The sequence below is a fragment of the Opisthocomus hoazin genome, chromosome 4 (assembly GCF_030867145.1).
Source record: "Opisthocomus hoazin isolate bOpiHoa1 chromosome 4, bOpiHoa1.hap1, whole genome shotgun sequence".
NCBI classification, from domain to species: Eukaryota; Metazoa; Chordata; class Aves; order Opisthocomiformes; family Opisthocomidae; genus Opisthocomus; species Opisthocomus hoazin.
The window spans coordinates 74,504,375-74,520,921 of record NC_134417.1 but is presented as its reverse complement, the minus strand read 5'-3'; the positions used below and the strand labels follow the sequence as shown (position 1 = coordinate 74,520,921).

Sequence of the window (16,547 nt, the reverse complement as noted above, 5' to 3'; positions counted from 1 at the left end):
ATGTCTTTGGAACGTGCGATTTACAGATGACTTCTTATTTTAATAAAATTTTTCAAGAAACTGTAATTCTGAGTTAACATTAGACTTTTTCCACAAGTATATGCCTGTAGTTTTTTCACATTTCTTGGTGGTTCCTTTTAGCAACAGAAGAAAAAAGAAGACACTGAGACAGAAGTGCAAAGTGTCCTGGGTGTGGCACAGAAATATGTGTGCAATTATCTTCATTTCCTAAGAATAATATAGACAGATTTTATTAGCTAATATTGCAAAGTGCTCTGCTTGTTTCGTACCTCTTGTTTCATTTGTCTTAGTTTACTTTTTCTTGTTCCACTGCTTTCTCTTAAACCTATGTTTGTGTTTTAACTGGGTAGTGAAATACTTTCCTTACATGGCACTAGTAAGTACTATCATTGCAACTATACTCTTTTCAACAGTCTTTATTTCTACTTAATCCAAATGGAGTGAAGTAACATCACTACTAGACTTGGTCCTTATCTTCTGCTCACGACCCCTTCAAACTGAAAGATGCACACGCGGTTCCTTGTCCTTTAATCTGGAGCGAGTGAACATAACAGGTCACAGGGCATGATGTTTGACAGCTGTAATTAGTGGGTAAGCACAGCTCAGGGTTTGTCTGCCTGAAATCAGCTCAGCTAAGGTAGGAGTCTGGGGGAAGAAATCCCTTAATTAGCATTGCACCTTATAGACAGCTAAAAATACTGAAAAACATTTAAACACTAGACCCCAAATCCTATTTTTTTCCACAGGCAGCAATGCTGTACCAAAAAACACAATGCCATGAAGAACAGCGACAGAAAACTGGGATTCTTGCTGGTCAACATGATACCTATACATTTCAAGACCAAAAGCAGCAGAAATTCTACCTTAAGCACATGCCATGGTATCGCAGAAGGCCAACAGCTTACTGTGCTACAACAGTGTCTTCACACAGCAAGTTTAAAAAAAAGGTAGTCCAGGTATTGAATCAAATTTTATTTCTGAAATTTAAGCTGAGGATCATGTTTATCCACGTGTGAAGAATATTTCATCTGCTTCATCAAGACAAACTAAGTAAGAAGTGATCCTGAAGGGACTATAGAAATAGAAGCAGATTTTTAAATGCTGCTATGGCATTTGGGTAAAGCTGAGTTAGTAGCCAGCAGGACAACCCTAAGTATCTAGGTCCTAAGTACTGCTAGGAGGCTCTTGAGAAATGATCACAATACCTGCCATGAAGGTCCTCCAGTTCTTCTACATTTTTATACCTGATATGAGCTATGGTTATTCTTGCAAACATATGCATTTGATTTGTCCCAGCCTTCAAGGAACAATATGTGCATCATAAATACATACAGCTGAAGGAAATCCCCAGCTCCCCAGTTCAAGAAAGATGAGGAACTACTGGAGAGAGTCCAGCGGAGGGCTACGAGGATGGTGAGGGGACTGGAGCATCTCTCCTATGAGGAAAGGCTGAGGGAGCTGGGCTTGTCTAGCCTGAAGAAGAGAAGGCTGCGAGGGGACCTTATAAATGCTTACAAATATCTGAAGGGTGAGTGTCAAGAGGATGGGGCCAGACTCTTTTCAGTGGTGCCCAGCAACAGGACAAGGGGCAACAGGCATGAACTGAAGCATAGGAAGTTCCACCTGAACCTGAGGAAGAACTTCTTCCCTCTGAGGGTGACGGAGCACTGGAACAGGCTGCCCAGGGAGGCTGAGGAGTCTCCTTCTCTGGAGATCTTCAAAATCCACCTGGATGAGGTCCTGTGCAACCTGCTCTAGGTGACCCTGCTTTGACAGGGGGGTTGGACTAGATGATCCACAGAGGTTGCTTCCAACCCCTACCATTCTGTGATTCTATGATTCTGTGAAATCTGACAAACAGATAAATATAGGTATCAAGTGATCTTACTGTAGCTGTCAGTACTCAAAGGCTGTTTCAGGTTATTAAGAAACCATTGAATTCTCTTGAGATAAAAGTAAAGATTACTGCAAAAGAAAACTTGTTACTGGGGTGTAGAAGCATCTGCAAATATATATATAATTTTATTTTTAAATGGTTTTAATGTTTAGTGTAATTTTTGAAAGCCTATAGTCATCCATCTCCTAAACACTGTAAAATATGTCCATGGTCAGTTAAATACACTAACTCCACAAAGCAGTTCATTCAAGCAATTCATTTGTTCTTCATGAAATTCTGGTTTCATTTTAAATGTAATGGGAGGGGATTCCAGTGGCAGTGGCCGGACTCATTTTATAAGAAAATTATATGGCTGTGTGTTATTCTTGATGTTTAAGGAGTAACTCTCCATTTATGCTTTCCTTTTTTCATGCTGAATGATTGAAATCACGTTGATTTGTGGAGAGAAAGAGAGAAAGTGTGGTCTGCTTTAAGTCATCCTCCCTTTCCAGAGACTTATTCTTGTAAGGCCTTCTGCACACTTGCTAACTTTTGAAACCTTTAAGCAGACAAATATGTAAGAGTAATAAGGAAAAATCTTTTAACATTTTAATAGGATTTGAAGGTTTTGCTTTACCAATGCTCATTCCTCCTTTGTAAGAATGTTTAGCGCTTGCTTTAACTGTTTCAACTATTTAAAAACTCATTCTGCTATAAGGTTTCTGAATGTAACTGTAATCAAATAAAAAATTGTCACCTGTACTTACTACTACATGCTGTCATTTACTAGAGGTGTGAGGAAAGTTAAACTGTTTGGATTTCTCTTTTACTATGGATTATATGGTAAACATTTTAGAAAAAATAATTGCCAGGAAAAAGTATATGTATATTTGTGGGCACGCTTTAATCCTTGCAGAATATTTTAAAAATACAGAATAAAAGTAGTGGACCATTATAAGAACAAAGGATTTTTTTATTATCCTATTATTCTTAAAGTTGGACTGAATTTAGGTTTCACAATGCCTTGATTTTAGTAAAGGTTGTTGATAACCCTGCTCTTCCCAAAACTCCAAGTAACAGAAAAAAAAAGTCAATGTTCAGAAGTTAATATCTATATCAATGTATTAATCAGCCTCACTTTTTGAAACTGGATTTCCTTCAACAGCTATTTGACATATCCTATTAATCATAGTTAGATTTGGAAATCTATGGCATGTGGTGAGAACAAGCCATATGCTGAGGTAAACTGAACTGGAGCACATCTAGGTTAGCTGAAATACGAGTGATGCTTGAAAGTGGTATTTGATTGTATTAAACCAAAAAATTGATATACTGTTGGTAATTATCTGTTTGTTACTTAGACTTATGGCTCAAAGTGTTATAGGCATAGAGGAATATTCTTTACTGAAGAATTTAGCTTATATTCATGTCTAATATATTGTTTAAGTACTATTTTGACACTTACCCAGATGCCTACTTGCCCTAATGCTGTAATTATACAGTAAAATCTCAGCAGCAATAAGATAAAACGTCAATCATCTCAGTAGCAACGATATAAAATTTTAACAGAAAATCAGCCTCCACACTATCTCCAAAAACTTTTTTTGTACTTTTAAGGACAGTATTGCCCTCAAGCATGAGGAGATTTTTGTTTAAAGCCAAAAAAAAGATGCTTAGATACTGTGAGAACTATCTTCCTACAGAATTTTCCCTGGTCTTGCACAGATGCGCATCCGACCCCCTAAAGATTGTGCAGGGGTTGAAAACTAGATCTGCATCAGAAGCTTGGCTCATACAACTGTGATGTTGAGGGGTATAGGGGATAAAGAGCTGTAGGCAATAGTTACATCATTTCCATACTTGAAAAGACTACATTCAAGTGTTTCTGCATGCCTAAACTCTTACCAAAAAGTTGTGAGTTTTTCCAGCCAACCTTTCCCAGTGTTGGGCTGGTCTGTTTGGAAAGAGTAGAGTTTCTGGCTGAAAGTAATGTGACCAGCTGCAGGGAAGGAAAGATGTGAAACTGAGAAGTGAAAAGAAAATTCTAGCTTATAGAAAAAATAGCACTCAACATTTGTACATTAATCATTCTTTAGAGCTCATCTTTTATTCTAGCACAATTTGATAAAACAAGAATTTCAGTTTTTCCAGTATTCTATCAGATATATTTTTTGTAGTTGCAAATGCTTTTTTCCTCATGCATTTTCAGTATTTTGTGAATTTTCTTGTTATAAATATGTCACAAATCCACTATCCATGGACCAAGTCTGTATCTGGCTGAATACACCTGAGGAACCAAAGGAGCACTTGGTTGCAGTTTCACCTTTAAAATTATCTGGCCTAGTTCTTGTCTTGTCAGAAATACTTTGAGGAGTCTGAAAATGTGCTAATGTTTTTCTGTGTTCCTTTAGTACCTGATTCTCCTGTTCTATCTGTCATCATCCCTGGCTGTACAATATTTTTTGACCAATTTACTGCTGCGGTTTCACAATATTTTTTCCTGTTAGCCAAATCTCTAAGAATATCCCATCCATGACAACCAGAGCTCTGTTATGTTTTTACTAGCTCTCATACTGTTGTTCTGACTGATGCCTACAACCTTCATAATTGCTATTGTGCTTTAAAACACATCAAAGATAATAGGATTTTAACCTGGTGAATTAAAATTTCATTTTTCAGAGCTGTATGGTTTTGTATTGATATTGATCAATACTGTATTGATCCTGCAAGAGAGTATATGAATCCTCCTCCTCCATGCACCCGTGTGAAAAAAGCAAAGCATGTTTATTCCCTTCAGTCTCTTAAACAAGCAGATAAATGCCCAGACCTGACCACTCCTCACCGCCCATCACAAGGGCGATGTGGGGATGTCCGAGCCTCACCTGACATCCAGCCCGCAGCTCTGCAGTGCCGGGAGCACGGTGCCGCTCAGAAGCCCTGTGGACACTGGCATGGCCTGGAGAGCTTGCAAGATACAATCTGCTGTTAATGAGTGAAACACTAAATGATGTTGGTAAGGTTCTGTTGCACAGTTTTTAAATTTTTGAATGTGGGTTTGAAGGAACACACAAGAGCACGTTCAATAAAGTTCAATTACTTTTCAATTACTATTCAATTACTGTTAGGTACACACATGGTGTTAGCTGATATTTTGCTCTGTGTTTGTATTGTAGCAGATTTGGTTGTGTAATTTTGTTTTGTAGACGGAGCAGGGGACACCTGCATTCACCTCTAGAAATTTTTGTGTATCTAGATAGGGATTGTATTTACACTGGAAAATCCATTTTCAAGATTTTGAAAATAATAGGATCTGTTTATACTGTTTCAGCTGATGACTGCATACTGCACTGTTGATAAAACAGGATGTATATCCAAGAAGAGTTTATTACGGATAAACACTAATTCCAGAGATGGAAAAATTTATTAGAAACATAGAATCATTTAGGCTGCAAAAGACCTTTGAGATCACCAAGTCCAACCATAGACCATTCTAGCTAGTCCCATCAATGGGGAGGTTTTTCTTATTGAATGTTTTTCATTATTTTCTTAATTTAGAGCAAGTAATTCATATCCAAGTAATATCATGATGGGGAGACTATAATAGTAGAGCAGAGTGTCACAGGTAAAAGGATTGCCACAGTTCCCGTGAAATCTGTTTCATAGCCTCCTGTCTCTTATTTGTAGTTCCATTTCTCAGTTTCATTCTGTTTTCTAACATCCCTCAATTCATCCCTTAATTCCTAATATTTAGTACAGACTAAATGGTTTTCTTCCTTACTATTCATAATCTTCAAGATTTACTCCTTGTTATTGTAAAACCTTATAATACTGCCATGATTAATGGGAAAAAGTATTATTTAGGGTTTAAATCTGTCCTGTTAATACTGTTGAGGCTCATTCAAGTTTGCCAAATCTTTCTGAACAGAAGTAGACTAAAAGGAGTGAATTTGCTATATGATCTTGACAGACCGTAGCACAATTTTAATGCCACTTGTATTGCAAGTAGTTGAAGCTATAAATATATACAAAAAAGAGGACGGTAACCTTTGGCTTGCGCATAAATCTTAAGGTTCAAGTTGTTTTTTTTAAATGGCTCACGTAGTGGTAATTTCAGGACTTGGGAAAGAGTACTCCTGAAATTCCCCAAAACGGAAGGTTCTCAGTCGGGTCACTGTGTCTCGTATTTACGACACCCTTCTACATTAGGCATAAAGTGAAAATCCATCAAGCCCTCTGAGCAAGTCTATAAACCCCATTGTATCTTCATCCGTCTCCAGGCCTCCACAGCTGTTCAGTCAACAGTGTTGAGTTTTAGAACCTTTTAGGCAATTAGGGGCCTTGTTCAGTGTGAAATCTAATCATATTTGAAATGCAGTGGTTAATAATTTTTGGCAATAAAGCTACAAGTAGCTTTTTGTACTTAGATGAGTAGGATAAGTTGTATTTCAGACTTTCACCTTTTACGATGAAAATGAGATTGGGAGGAGGGGAAGATGTTACCAAAAGACTAGTTGCAGAGTGCTCTTTCCTACTCAGTAAATTACTGTTCCAGTGTCTGAAAGCTGAGTGTGTTTGAACGGTGGATGAAAAGCTTAATGAACCTGAAAAACTTTAGTTATTAGATTCTGGCCATGCTTGATTTGCTAAAAATTAATTATGTATTTGATTATATATTTGAAAGATATGAAAGGTTCTTCCCTGAAATACAGTTCTTACAATCACCATGCTAATATGCAACATCCTAACTTACACTACAGAGGAGCTCAACTTCCCTGCCAAGTTAAATTCTGAAATCCTGTTCAATAGGATTCATATTTTGATTTCCAGGAGGCAATAGACTTTATCTGCAAGGTTTAGATCAAGATTCAGTTCTTTTACATTGCCTGAGGTACTGAGGTGGTGTAGCCATGCTGAAGCAGTAGCTAAGCAGTAGCTTCCTCTGCCAAATGCATGGTTAGTTTTCATCTGTACTAAGAGGTGTATCACGCAAACTTATCTAATGAAATTTGGTGGTTTTACAAACTGTTCATTTGCATATAACATGCCCTCATAATTCCTATTACATAAAAGCTTGTATAAGGAGACAAATATATAGTTATGTGCTGGGAACACTTCATTAATGACACAGAGAAAGGATTTCCTGTAGAACAGATGGTCCTTGTAGTGTTAACCAAACTGTTAATCTAAACCAGCATTGTCTGGAACCTAATGCCCTCAGGCAAGGATCCGACCCAGTTGTGGAGAGGCACCATGCAATCGTGACAGATGGTCAAGTGTTGAGATTGCAGTCCAAAGACCATGCATCTGTACCAAGGGTGGCTGTTGAGAGCTGAAGCTCACAGTGGAGAATATTCTGTAGGCTTATGGTTATGGAGTGTCCTGGTGTCCTGTTCTGAACAACATTAATGTGAAAAAATGAAGGCACGTGAGACCTTAAATTGAATGGAAGGAAGAAAGCAATAGTTTCTTAGCCCTTCACCCAGGTTTCACTGGGTAGATGAATAGGGGGCAGAAATTTGTTTCATTAGCTGCTATCAGCTTAAAGCTGGTGTAACATTTAGTCCACCATTCTGCAGTGAGTTGAATGCATGACAGTAATAAATACTTAGAATTATACATTTCCAACTTTTGAAAAAAATTTCCATGCACTAATGGTTGTTACATTAGTGTTTGGTGTTTCTTATCAATTTTATGTATAAATCTAAATAAAATCTTAATTAAGCCTGCCTGGGGATATGAAATACAGGCTCAAGGATATTAAAATAACAGTTCAAATATCAAGGACTTTTCTGATCAAGAGATTGATCAGGACTCCTGCTGTACTAAGAATACACTTCAATCAGCTGGAGATGCTCTTGAAAAGGGGCAGGAGCCTCACTTGTCTTCAAAAGTTGAATTTTGTTCCCATTGATGTTTGCTTTCCACATTTGAGGAGAGGTTTGCTCTTTTCAGCCAGGAGGAGCATAGTTTTGAGAGATGCATGCTCTGACATAGATTTCAGAGGAGTTAATAAAAACGTGGAAAGAATATGAAAGCACAGAAGGGATTAAAGTGATGTAATGAGAAACATTGTAATGGTTTGCAATGAGGAAAAATCTTGAGCTGGAAATATATAGTGGGAGGAATTTATACACTTAAAATTGAACTGGTTGAAGCCTGGAAAGTAGCTGCTGTTAGCATTAGATTTAAAGTGGGGGGGTTTTACCATCTTTTCACAGAAAATATTACAGGAAGCACAAGTGCAACTGTCATTCATTTCTTTTTGACTGCCATACTGAACTGGAGTTTGGAAGTGCCACTGCTTCATCAGGGGACCATCCCGAGAGCTGGGGTTCTTCAGACTGTGGAAAGTCTTTAGACACGGTCCTTTCTACCCTTCCGTGTCCCAGTAGTCAGTGAGGTTATCAGTAAGGATTATAGAAGCCCTATTATGTTTATATTTCAAGCAGCTGGGAATCAAATCTTGTGGCTTTAGAGCTGCTCTGCACCATTATCCCGTGGCTAGAGATCTAGCCCATGTTGCGTATAGATGCAATGGACTTGAACCTGCTTTTACAAATTCTCCGTTTACCCACCTATATTGCCAGTGAAACCTACGGTGTTACACCAGTGTAAAATCCATGTGTGGAAAGAGAATTTGACCATGCAATTGGTTTTGCAGTCATTTAGTAGTAATTAATATTTACAGTGAATTTCATTTGCAGCTTTCACAGGAAGTAGATAAAATTACTTGTCTGTCTTTGAAAAGGCCTGACACTGCGATGTAAATGCAATATTATCTGTTCTTCAAGTCTGGTGTTTACACCTCTGAACTAGCCACGTAGCGAGCAACGTGTGTGACTGAGAGAAAGTGGAATGTATCTGCAGCTGAAAAAACAAAACGATGACTTGCTCTGGATAGGGCTAGGGCTTAATACAAAACACTACCGAAACATGGCAGTTCTGCTCAAGCGGACGGGTGGATAATGCATTTGAATTACCAGGTTCATGTCCAGTGTGTCTATGTGGAGACCTGTGGAAATGTAACAGGGAGGAAGTGTCTCTTAGGGGAGGGAATATGTATTTGTGTGAGGTGAGAAGAAGCAGGAGGAGGTTGCTGGGAGGAGATCTGAAAAAGCATCTGATCTTTGTTTTTTTCAGATTTGCTCTGTGCTGTGTAGAATAGAATTCACAGCTGGAAAAGTAACATATATGACACCCTACTGAGAGAGAATGGAAGACCTGAGGTTGCTTGGTTTCTTTCAGCTATCTGGTATGGCAGGCCCAGTCAATGGTGCCCTGTTTTCCTGAATGATAGAGGTATTACAGAAAACTAAAACAGGTTTGTGTGCTCATTAGACTTTATTTGTCAGTTTTCAGCACTGCAAGGAGAAGAAGAAGAAGAAGTTGTAATGACCAATCTGCCAATGCAAAGTGAAACTGAAACAATAATGCCCAAGGGGAAAAGAGAACTAGAAAAGGAACATCTTACAAAACAGGAATATCTTACAAAACATAAAAAAGAACTTACTGTCAAGGTGGTCTTTTAATTATTACAAGCTAATACATTTAGGTATATATGTTATATATGTTTATATAGAGGCATTTTTGAAATCTGTGGCTCTCACAGAACTACTGCATCTTTAGCATTTTAGTTGCTGAAGTCATGGTAGTAGCAGGCATATGTGTAGCAGCTCAATCTCACGAATTTATGGAATTTCTCTTGGCATCTCTCTAGGAATCAGCTTCCCAGAAAGGAGAGTGAAGATCCAAAGTCACACAGGCTGTGTCTAAGTTGTATGGCGTGTATGCTCCATGGGCACTGGCATAGGTGCTTCCATCCAGTCACCCAGACTGGAAATCTGCCACAGCTCCCTTCTGGTCTGCGTACCTGGATTTTCCTAGGTCTCGCACTTGACATGGGACTGATTTGAGTCAGGGCATCCACACAAAAGCAAAGATTAGGAAGAATTCCTGGGCCCCAAGTATAGCCATAACAGTGAAAATCAGAGTTAGGTCTGAGTCAGGAGTTCAGTTCTTTTTTCTAAGCGCTTGACCATATACGTTCCACAAACGCCTGGTTTTGCCATGGGGAATTTATGACGATAGGTCTGGAGTCCTTGTCCATTTAAGGCAATGGCAATTTTACCATTGATAGCAGTGAAATGAGGTTCAGACACATATACATAGGACAAGATTGCATTTAATTATCCACAGTGCTATTTTTGTTATATTTGCCAAAGTGTTGCCTAACTGTTGGCAATCCTGAGAAACAAAGAAAAAAATTGAGCTGACTGAACTACTGGTTTAGGGTACAAAACCTTTCCATTTTCAATAGGATACTGGAAATATCTAACAGCCCCAAAGAGGAAAACTTGTCTCAAGAACAGCACTGTGTATGAGCAAAACTTTGTTTTTGTTTTCGCATGGTTGGCAAAGAAAATAAACACTGTTTTACTCACTTTCAGATAACATATGTAGCGTCCAAGCTGCAAGCTGCTGAAAGAACCCTGACTGCTGAAACTGAGAAACATAGAGGTCGAGAAAGGCAAACCACAGAAAGGCAGTGGCCAAAATTTTGAAGATGTGCTTTGAAGACATTTAAGAAGCCTCTGTGTTGATAGAACTTCTCTTTACACTTTTTTTTTCTGTCTTAGAAAGGAAGCTGAGGAAAGTAATGCAATGTGGAAGAAGAAATTCCAGATTCTACAGAACAGATTTAGTGTTATTGTGTTGATTGCATTGATAAAATACTTCAGGCCTATAGATCTTGCAAATTAGATTTGTGAAAATTAAGGTAGTTACATGCATTGTTCTGTTACCTAGTCATCAGTATTTGAGGATGTAATAGCTAGGTTAAAACTATTGGAATTAGATAGTAACGGACTGAATAATATACTGTTAACATGCTTGTAACAAAGATAAACACTTCAGAGAGGTAATTTTATACAATTGTATTAACAGTACTCAGTTCTTAAAACTCGTTTTGTGTGCTGTTCAACTACATTTTTCTTTAATGTCTTTCTTATGGCAGTCTTGAATCATATTTTAAGCTGTTAATACTCTTTTTTTTATGTATTTCTTTCTCTTTGTCTTCTTTCCTAATGCCCCTCTTTCCCAGAATTCTTTTGCATCTCCTTTGTTTCATACTTCACCATTTTCTGCCACTACACTTTCTCTATCCCGGAATCACAGTGCTTTCTTCTGGTTTTCATGTGGTCACAGCTGTCCTTTATGCGCACTTTTTCGTCAGCCAGTTTTCTCCTCTGCTTTATCAATCCTCTCTAGAATCTTTGTCTTTTACAATCTGAAACATTTTGGCTGAAAAATGGTGATTGTTGAAATCCACATATTCCCTCTAAGTATCCAGTGTAATGAACTTCTAGCAAAAGAGCACAGAGGCTCCCATTGAGCTCTGTCAGAGTCATAGAGACCAGCTGAGAACTGTCATGCTTCTGAGTCACACAGCTCCAGCGCGACTGCTCAGGATGTCACTTTCTGGTTTACCATGAAGTTGTGACTGAGACTGAAAACCTTGGAAAAGTTATGAACTCCCTTGGTCTGAAGCTGGTCATTGTATAAATCTTGCCCGTCAAAATAGCCTTATGCTGTTTCTTGGGCAAGTTGCACTTGGACAGGCAGATGTGCTAGGACGAGATCGATACTGACAAATCTTTTTTCATGGTGTAGATGCTCACATTTAACCTTGGGTCTTGGTGCTGTGTCAGCCTCAGTGTGTCTCTATTGCTTCACTCATATTCTTTTTTTGAGCAGAGCAACCAGCCCCTCAAGACAAAACCCTAGAGCCGTTCTGGTGCTGGTTTGTTCCCTATAGGCAGTACAGATGAGATGGCATGCCTACCTAACATCAGGCCACATCTCAGAATATGCAGCATATATATTTGGTACCATGCTATAAAAACACCTCTCTCACAGACCATGACATAGCCCTGTGCTATTTTAGGGAGAAAACTACAGACTAAATATATCTAAAATCCACACTTATGCCCTATGAGACCAAATCTGGCCCAGTATGAATGCAGCCAGTCCACTCTGGAGGTCACTAGTACTGATCAGTGTGGACAGCAAGTTGTGCGGCGTGCCTTAGGTCTGTGATTTTCTCCCTGCAGCAAAATATTTTAGTGGTGTATATCTTCTGCAGTGCATGGAGCATCTTTATTGTCTGAAGAAGCACGCAGGATTTACTAAGACTGAACTCAACAGCACGCAAATAGGGTGGAAAGCCTCAGCAGCCTCGGGTTGTCAGAACTTCCAGAGTCCGCACTATGAACCTAGGAACTGGAGTCTGAAAGCTCTGGAATGAAATGTGGAAACTATAGGATTTACAGTTAAAGATAGTTTGCATGTCAGTGTTGCCTGGAATGGCAGGATGGGAGAGCCCTAGCAGATGCCAGATTACTTCAATACATTCTTGGTGGTATCTTTGCTACGGTTGTACAGATTAATCAGACAACCATTATTTTAAAATTTATGGAGTCCTGATGGAATCTATTAATCTTGTAATCATTATATTTCATTTTTTCCAAGACTTTTTTTCAGAATTTCAAGTTTATTTCAAATCCCTCTGGATCCATATCAAATTTTAAAGACCAAAATTTGCCACCAACTGCACATTCTGCTGTATTTCAGGCAGTTCTTTTCCTGTATTTTTTTACCTCCACAACACCAGTCAAAGGTGTGGAAACGCAGTAATTCCTGTCCTACAAATGGTAAACTGTAATGAAGGTACATCCGTTGCACAGAAAACTCTGTATTGTGCTACCTGCTTGGTTAGTTTGATGCAGTAGCTCCAAGGTCAATGGATGGTTTCTCATTAAGTTCAGTATTCATTGAAATAGGCCTCGAGTTATCTTCTCATCTGAAAAAGGTGAGAACAGACTATGTCGATAATATAATCACAGTGTTATCAGTGTTTTTAGCAATTACGTAGGTCTCTGTAGAAAAATAAAGTGCTATTCTTCTTCCCAGGTCTACTTTAATGAGTGTATACTGTGTTACCTGAATAGGTAGGTACGGGGTGATTTTGTTAACAGAGATCATTAAAATTACTTGCTTAAACAAGAGATTAATTTGTCATTATTTTATACATAGCTAATTGTTGTAATATCATAGAAACAGATTCATTTTCATGAAGGGCCAGTTAATGGTGAGATCTAAATAGACTACAAGAACATCCTTATTTTTACTTCATTTCTTTCTGAAGGTTTATTAAAGAACCATGCAAATCATTTTTTTCATGGCAGTGTGACTATCTGGGCAGCAGGTATTTACCTTGAATTTAGTCTGTATATTGTTAGAATTTTATTATACTCATATTTTTTTTAAATAACTATAAAATATGTGAGCCTTCTTGTGGCCAAAATATCTTCTATGTGTCTTATGAAATCATCAGACTATGTGGCCTGGTGAATGAACTGCCTGAGAAATATCTAGAGAACATTGAATGCAAATTTGTTTAGTTAGTACTTCTAGTGGAAGTTCTCCTTCATTCCTCGTAAGAATTGAATCCATTTAAGTTTTCCTTTACATCTTTCTTGATTTATTGTTTGTAGTTAAAGAGCTCGTGAAGGTCTGGGTTCACAATCAGACACAAACAGGGCACAGAATTCCAAGATCTGTAATAACTTTGTCCATTCTGGTATAATTGCGATGAAAGGTGCTAGTTAATGTAAAATGGTTTTTGCAAACATTTTTTTATGAGACGGTGTTTATTTACTTTTAAGTCTTCATGCATGTCAATAATTTGAGTCATGGGATCAAACATGACTAGCAGAGTTGTCTTTTCGTGATTACTGAACTGGATCTGAACTCTGTGGTGATTCTGAGACAGGCGAGACTATGCAGCATTGCCACTTCTTACGCTTTCCTCACAAATTCGCGGGAAAATAGCCCAAACCATCCTAACTACATATAAGAAAAATTCTCATCAACTGATACAGTAGTTTTCATCTTTTTTGAGTTTTCTGTGCAAACCTTCATTTAAAAGGTCTGTTTCTGCAATGTAATACCTTTATCTGTAAAGAAAGAGGAAAAATTTCACAGCTGTTCAAATTACCTCATGAACTGGACCTTGAGAAATTAGGTAGCAATTTTCATTGATTAGATAAAATATCAGCACTCTGTGGTTAAAGTTATAGTAAATTTACAGACAGGAAAATGATGCTATTTTAAATTCAAAGGGCGTATTCTACTCCTCACAGATTTTTCCACTGCATAAGGTCTGTTGCTTTACTCATACATTCAATGTAATACATTAATCGCATTTTGATGTATATGTGTCCCATAGATTGCTGAATGCTTACTGGTTATTTGTTCTAATTCTGATCGATAGTGTTTGCTTTATTATTTCTGCTGAGGCCTGAAAAAGATACAAAAAACCACATTTTTTTTGTAACCGGCTATTTTAAAGCTGTGCTGGAGAGTATTGATTGCGATGTCTTAACCTTCTTCTGTACCACAGTGTTTGTGGTACTTATGTAAAATTATTTGTTAATGACACAGCTTTATATGTATATTAAAGAAATACAAAATATCGACACATCTATTTAAGTTTTTCTGATTTAATCTGTTTTCTTATTTTTGTTTTCTGCTATTTTTATTTGTGTTTATCACAATCTTTTCAGTAGTATGGAATCAGATTAAAACTAGATTGTGTTTGTTAATTCTTGCTCTGTTACTCCATCGATTTTTGTCCTAAAAAATGTAACATAAATCAAAAGAGATGCCATATTCACAAACCTACTTAATGTTCATTGTTAAAATGCAGCGTATCATTGCATCCTTTATAAACTCTCGAGGGACTCTTTGTGAAGACTCACTGCAGAATGAACAAAACTGGAGATTTCTAGTACCTGATACCCTAGAAAAATTATATGCACAGGAAATACACAACAGTTGGTAGAAAATATGTCAGAGAAGAGGCAAAGATTAGTAAATTTAGTGAGGAGAGAAAAAAGCCAAACCTTATATTCATTACTGGTGAAATCAGGTAAGTTTCTCATTTTCAAAATTTGAATGAGTACAAATATTAATTGGGCAGAGCAGTGGGTAGCAGTTCATTGGTTGATTGATTTCTTTAAAGGAGAGGAATTCAGCTGCAGTGGGTTTTGACCAGCCTTCAATGTTATTTTAAATGGAAGCATCTCCTAAGGTTAGCCACTGGAGGTGAAAATGCTCCAAACTTGAGTTCAACTGGTTAACGATCATCCGGGATAGATTAAGGCTACCCAAAACTAGTGTGCTCCACCTACACTTAAAAGTCTCTCACATGTACAGCTCTCAAGTGAATATCAGTCAAATATCTTCTTCATTATAGTTATTTTTATGTTTTGGAAATTCAGTTTCAGTGTGTTTTTAATTATGTATTGTAGTTTGTGAGAAGGACAACAGGCTAATGTAGGTTAATTTGAAGCGAAAAATCTTTTCAGTCTGCATGCAATTACGGATGAGATATTTCTTAGACTAACCCTGCAATGCCAGGTACTAGCATTTAAAAGTACATTTCTCAGTGAGACAGTGAGTAAAGACGCGGCAACAGGTTTATTTAACGGTTTGTTCTTATTGAAAGAGACCTTTCTAATACAGCAAGACGTAGAAGCCAGCTCACGGCTTGAAGCCAAACAGATTTGATAAGTGAAAATTGTGAAGTGGCAAGCCTGACGGAGGCAGATTCACAGAATCACAGAATCACAGAATAGTAGGGGTTGGAAGGGACCTCTGTGGGTCATCTAGTCCAACCCCCCTGCCAAAGCAGGGTCACCTACAGCAAGCTCCACAGGACCTTGTCCAGGCGGGTCTTGAATATCTCCAGAGAAGGAGACTCCTCAGCCTCCCTGGGCAGCCTGTTCCAGTGCTCCGTCACCCTCAAAGGGAAGAAGTTCTTCCTCATGTTCAGACGGAACTTCCTGTGCTTCAGTTTGTGCCCATTGCCCCTTGTCCTGTCAGTGGGCACCACTGAAAAGAGCTTGGCCCCATCCTCCTGACACCCACCCTTCAGATATTTGTAAGCATTTATAAGGTCCCCTCGCAGCCTTCTCTTCTTCAGGCTGAACAAGCCCAGTTCCCTCAACCTCTCCTCGTAGGAGAGATGCTCCAGTCCCCTCACCATCCTTGTAGCCCTCCGCTGGACTCTCTCCAGTAGCTCTTCATCTTTCTTGAAGTGGGGAGCCCAGAACTGGACACAGTACTCTAGATGAGGCCTCGGTAGGGCAGTGTAGAGGGGAAGGAGAACCTCACTCGTCCTGCTGGCCACACTCTTCTTGATGCACCCCAGGATCCCATTGGCTTTCTTGGCAGCCAGGGCACACTGCTGGCTCATGGACACCCAGGTCCCTCTCCGCAGAGCTGCTCTCCAGCAGGTCCAGCCCAAGCCTGTACTGGTGCATGAGGTTGTTCCTCCCCAGGTGCAGGACCCTGCATTTGCCTTTGTTGAACCTCATCAGGTTCCTCTCTGCCCAACTTTCCAGCCTATCCAGGTCACGCTGAATGGCAGCACAGCCTTCTGGTGTATCTACCACACCTCCCAGTTTGGTGTTGTCAGCAAACTTGCTGAGGGTACATTCTAACTCTTCATCCAGGTCGTTGATGAAGAGGTTAAACAAGACTGGGCCCAGTACTGACCCCTGGGGGACACCACTTGTTACCAGCCTCC

At 38.8% G+C, this 16,547-nt stretch overlaps 1 long non-coding RNA gene across 4 annotated transcripts in view; it reads left to right on the top strand.

Moving 5' to 3' along the window:
- The window catches only part of LOC142361188 (uncharacterized), a 36,615-nt gene extending 22,174 nt beyond the window's left edge, over window positions 1–14,441 (top strand). For 3 of the 4 annotated variants that reach the window (XR_012763786.1, XR_012763785.1, XR_012763784.1), the window contains exons 5-7: window positions 768–9,149; window positions 9,250–9,414; window positions 10,345–14,441. This is a non-coding gene — a long non-coding RNA (uncharacterized LOC142361188). Of the gene's footprint in view, window positions 1–434; window positions 613–767; window positions 9,150–9,249; window positions 9,415–10,344 lie in introns of all 4 variants that reach the window. The other variant, XR_012763787.1, reaches the window with a different exon arrangement.
- The last annotated feature ends 2,106 nt before the right edge of the window (window positions 14,442–16,547 follow it).